A 6,000-nucleotide genomic window follows, 5' to 3' on the forward strand; every position below is an offset into this window, starting at 1 on the left:
ATTCGAATATTATCGTTTCAAAGCGGATTTGAAGACCAGTTTACTTCGAGGGGGAGTTGGGTCTTGATCGCTTGGAGCTCGTTTGGAAATTGAAATTAGGACGTCCAATCCTAACTTTGAGGGGGAGAACGTTAATGTGCAATTTTTCCTCGTATGTGCCCTACCCTCTTATGATGTGTAATGGGTTGAGTCTTTCCTATAAATAGGAACCGATTCACTCCCGTTTATGTAAGAACCATGATGGAACCCATTTGGAGAGATTAGTTTAGAGAGAGGAACCATTACAAGTCCCACTTTGTAAACTCTTTCTATTCTAGAGGAGCTTAAAGATTTATTTACTCTTGGTGTTCTTCGTGTTTATATGATTCACTTGATCTTTACTATTCCGCACATGTGATCATAATCGGGTCACTATAGTGATCATGCCACCATCATCTACTATGAAAATGATAGTGTTGTTTGTTTGTCCAACAACCCACTCCAACATCATTGTACTAAGAACATTGAAATCAACATTTGCTCCCTTCAAGACAAAATTTACCTTGAAGAACTATGTATGCTACATGCTCCCTCCTCATCGCTATGTCGATATTTTTACTAAGGGTTTGGCATCTACTCCGTTTTTAGAGTTTCACTCCAGTTTGAATATTCACAACTAATACCACCATCAAACTGTTTAGATTAATTGTATTTTGGGATGTATTTAATTTATGTATACGACCCATTCAAAATGTTAGATGCATTAAATATTATAGTTGCTTAAATATTTTAATTTTTTTTTTGATTAAGACACAACTTTGATAAAAAAACACACTAGCTAAATATTAGACCATTGCCCTATATTACTCACATCCTTGTGGTGTGACTTTGTACTACCGCCATTCAAATTCTTCAATTCATGGATGTTGAGGGAGGATTGTGAATCTATTTTCATTGCTTCAGGGGGTATGGTACCTCAGACATGTACTTACTGGCGAAACTAAAATGGGTGAAAGAGGGACTTAAAAAATGGAGAGTCACCACATTCCCAAAGAAAGAGGTCGATCTTATGAATCTAAAAGATGTGGTCCACAAAATTGATATTGAAGCCGAATCCAGGATGCTATCTAATGAAGAAATTGAAATAAGACACAGGGGTTACAAAGAGATCATAGAAAAAGAGAAAAATACGGTATTATATCTACAACAAAAGTCAAGAATTAAGTGGGCGATTGAAGGAGATAAAAACACTCGATTCTTCCATGGATATTTTAACAACAACAACCGGAAAAACAGAATTAATGGTCTTTTGATAAATGGTGAGTAATGCACTAATCCTCTGAAAATCAAGATGGAGGCATAGAATTTTTTAAAGCAAAATTCCAGGAGGCGTGTCCTATGAGGCCTAACTTGATCAACCCCCTGTTCAAAAAGATTCCTCCATTTGAACTCCAAAATCTCGAGTCCGCTATTACACTCGAAGAGATCAAACACGCCGTGTGGGCTTGTGGAAATGAAAAAGCACCTAGACCGGATGGTTTTTCATTTCAATTCATCAGAAGATATTGGGAGGTTCAGTTGGGCGATATAGCAGCGGTGGTCAAATACTTTGAATAACACGACACTTTGGATACCTTGTGTAATTCCTCCTTTATTTCCCTAACCCCCAAAGTCAAAGACATAATGATTACAAACCGATAAGCCTAATCGATTGTATGTACAAAATTATTGCAAAAATACTGGCGGTGAGGATAAAAAAAAGCGATGGGTCATTGCCTCGACGAGGTAGAATTGGCATATGTTGAGGGAATGGATGTATTAGAAGGACCGCTGGTGGTGAACGAAGTATGTGCATTGGCGAAGAAATCAAAATCTAAAATTCTCTTATTTAAAGCATATTTCAAAAAGGCGTTTGACAAAATAAATTGGGACTTTTTAAACACAATTTTACAACAAATAGGATTTGGGGAAAAGTGGAGGATGTGGATTCGGGGATGCCTTAATTCAGTGAAAGCTTTAGTCCTAGTTAACGGAAACCCAACAAATGAGTTTAATACCTCAAAAGGGGTTTGTCAAGGGGGGACCTTGTCATCGTGTCTGTTTATAGCCACAGTGGAAGGTCTAAGCGTGGAAATGAAAGCATCTTGCATTAATGGGGTGTTCAAAGGGGCACAGATGCCACATGGAGGTCCGGTGATCACTCATTTATTGGACGCCGACGATGCGTTGTTCATCGAAGAGTGGTTCGAACAAAATATCAAAAACTTAGCTAGGTTCTTACGTTGTTTTCACGTATCGTCAGGTTTAAAGGTAAACTTTAATAAATCAAAGTCTATGGTATTAGTGCACATACAACTGAAGTTGCGTGTTGGGCAAGGCCTCTCAGATGCGAACCATCTGACCTACCATTCACTTACCTATGCATACCTGTGGGAGCCAACATGAAACTGAAGAAGCATCGGAAACCAATTGTGGATAGATTTCGGGAAAATTTGTCAATTGGGAAAGCAACATTACTTTGATTCTAGGGGCAATTACCGCTCATTAAATTGTTAATAGGGAACCTCCCAACATACTTTCTATCACTATTTGTAGCACCCGAGGGTATAATCAATACTTTAGATAAAATCAGACGTCGGTTCTTAGGGGGGGTCTGAGGAGTAAACGAAAATCCATTGGGTTCCATGGAAGAATATAATAGCAAATAAGAAGCTAGGCGGTTTGAGGGTGGGTTCCTTAAAAGCACTAAATACTTCCCTTATTGTAAAATGGTTGTGGAGGTTAAGAGTGGAACAAATGACACTATGGGCAAATGTTATAAAAGGTATACATAATATTCAAAAACAAATCGAATGAATATTACTCGAGAAAAACATTGACATGAACTTGGAAAAACATTACTGGTGCAAAGAAAGATCTGGAGACAAAAGGAGTCTCAATTGATCAGATGATTAAAAAGAATGTGCAACCTCATGGTGTAACTTGGTTGTGTGACCTCACGACTGATGGTGAGTATAAAGTCAAAGCATTGAGAGTTAGATTGCAAACTCAGGAACTGGTAGACATTGGAAAATTATTATGGATTAAACATGTGCCTTTAAAAGTAATCAGCTTCATATGGAGGTCTAGATTATGGTGAATACCAGCTACTGTGGAATTCATCAAAAGACGGGTGATGGTGGACTCAAACATTTGTCAATAGTGCGGGAATGCGGAAGAGACGATGGATCACATTTTAGTACAATGCCCTTTCGTAAAGTCAGTCATGGAGTGGATTTTTAGTTGGTGTAATATTCATTTGGTTAGCTTGAATTCAGTGTTTGATGTTTTGGATTATGCCTCAAACTGGGGTAATTATCTAAAAAAAGAGAGTGAGATTCGTTAGTATATGTTACGAAATGATGTGGAGTGTGTGGAAAGCAAGGAACGATTGACGGTTCAACAAAAATAAACTAGCACACAAATATCATCAAATCCACCACTTTTGTCAGGTTCAAACACAGAAGTGGTCATCAGAGTCTTAAATGGACAGATTGGAGTATACAACCATTCTAAACCAGTGGTTTTTTTTCTTAAAATTGTGTGCATATTTTTTTTTCTCTTATTTCCATATTGGTTTTTTCCTAGCTTTTTATTAGGGGCCCTTTTTTATATTCTTTTGTCAGTTCCAAAAAAAAAAAGTAACATCTACTAGAAGAAAATAGCAAAATTTAACCTATATGATTTATCTCCACTTGCACATTTTGTTCGAGTAATTTTTGTAGTTTGATCAGTCTAAAATAGGTTTTCAGCAACGATAAAATCCTTCCACCGTTGATGATTTCGTTGGTTTATTATCGAGTGTTGTGAATTGGAGTTATATGCATGTGTTGTACACATGTGACATGTGTTCAAATGAATGGTGATTTAATTTTATTTATGAGTATTAATGAAACTACCAAAAAACAAAATTTGTAGGTATTTAAAATACCATATTGTGAATTTGTGATAGACTTTTTTTTAGGAGTTTTGAGTTAAGGACTTTGAATTTTCTTTTGGAAAAAAGATGGCTTTGGTTTGTGTTTTGGGTTTAATTATAGTTATCTTTTGAAAAAAGTTAAAAGTTAAAACAAATTAAAAATTTATTTTTAATTAGAACCTCAAGCAAAACTCTCGTCTTCTTGAGGACGCTGAACGAAAAGAGGCAAATAATAATAATAATAAATAATGTCATTTCGGTGATCTTAAATAAATATTCATCATACCCATATGTTGGTGGATCCAACACACATATTCCATCAATGAGATTCATTTAAACGCGTATTAACGATGAGAATGGGAATGAGAATTGAAAAAGCCCATTCTCAATTTCTCATTCTCAGTCAATAAGTCAAATGCATCTTAAATTAACATTCAACACGCTTAGACCACTCGGTGTACATTGCACGAAGCCGTTCGTGGTCTAGTTGGCCACGAACCACGGCCGTGCACACCACCCCGGTGGTTCGTGGTGGGTCGTGGTCGTGGCCTTTTGTGGCCCGGACAACGAATGCAAACGAACCAATAGCCTCCGATGCGCAAAAAATTCGACCGTTTCTTGTGTAGCCGTTGTGTAGCCGTTGTTAAACGGCTAGATTTATATATAAAAAAAATAATAATAAATAAATAATTTATTTACCTATAAATACCATACTTTTACTCCATATTTTTTACACCATTCTTTTCTTTCTCTATACACAAACTACACACTACATCTTCACAACCAAAAATCATGGATCCCAACCAAAATACCCCTCCAAACTACCGAAATCGCAAACCCGGTAACGCTTTTGCGTTAGACACAACACCTCGACAATTCCCGACGATGGAGTCACCTCAAGGCGGTTTTATCAATCTACTTCAAAGTGGTTCCCTTATCCAACAAACACCACTTTTCCAACAACAATATCAACCTTTTCCGGCTTTCCAACAACAACAAATGCAACAACAATACCAACAATTTCAACAATTCCAACAACTACAACAACTCCAACAACAATCGTCACAACAACAACAACCACCAAGCTCACAACCACCACTTTCGTCGGATTTTGTTCCGGAAACGCAACCTTCACCACCACCTCAACCAAAAAAGAAAAAAAGAAAAAAACCGGCCCGACCCACTACCAACCAAGAAAGGGTCCCATGGACAAAAGAAGAAGAAGAAAAGTTAGCGGAGGCATGGGTGGCGGCTTCCGAAGATCCAATTGTAGGAGATAGCCAGACGTACGGAAGTTTTTGGGAAAAAGTACGAGCCATTTTTTACGAGTTAATGGAAAGTCAAGCTCGAAATGCCGATCAAATTACGTCGAAATGGCGAGATATTCGATTAAAATGCACCGATTTTGGAGGAATCTACAACAATCTCCTAAACATACGCAAAAGCGGCTGGAACGATTTTGATGTTTTCAAGGCGGCCATGGACCAATATGAAAAAACAACGCCTACACGCAAAGCTTTTCCGTATATGAAGCCGTGGCTAAAATTGAAAGACTCCCCAAAATGGAAAGAGCAAACGGAAGGAAGTTCCCAATCTTCCGGTTCAAAGCGTTCGAGAAACCCCGATGGAACTTCTCAACAATCGGACGGCCGAACACACATCGACATCAACGACGATCCGATAGATCTTGAAACCGACCAACCTCTTCCTCGGCCCGTTGGAAGAAATAAAGCAAAAAAAGCGGCGTCAACATCTTCGAATTCTAGTGTTATGGATATGTTCGGCGATAAATTTGATCGATATGTGCAGCTTCAAGAAACGAAGGCCGAGGTGATGACTCGGATGGAACAAAAAATGATCGAAGCACAAACATCATTTCAAGAGGCACAAGAGACACTCCAAACAAAAACCGATATGGAAATCTTGAAAATGAAAGCGGACGACCTTGAGGGCGAAGACTTGGAACTTTTTCTAGCAATGAAAGAGTCGGTTCGAGCCCGACGTAGGCGTAGGGGGTAGTTTATTTTATGTATGGTTGAAATTTTTAGTTTTTTTAATGTTTT

Source organism: Lactuca serriola, chromosome 2 (assembly GCF_051521515.1).
Source record: "Lactuca serriola cultivar US96UC23 chromosome 2, Lser_US96UC23_V15, whole genome shotgun sequence".
Classification (NCBI taxonomy): Eukaryota; Viridiplantae; Streptophyta; class Magnoliopsida; order Asterales; family Asteraceae; genus Lactuca; species Lactuca serriola.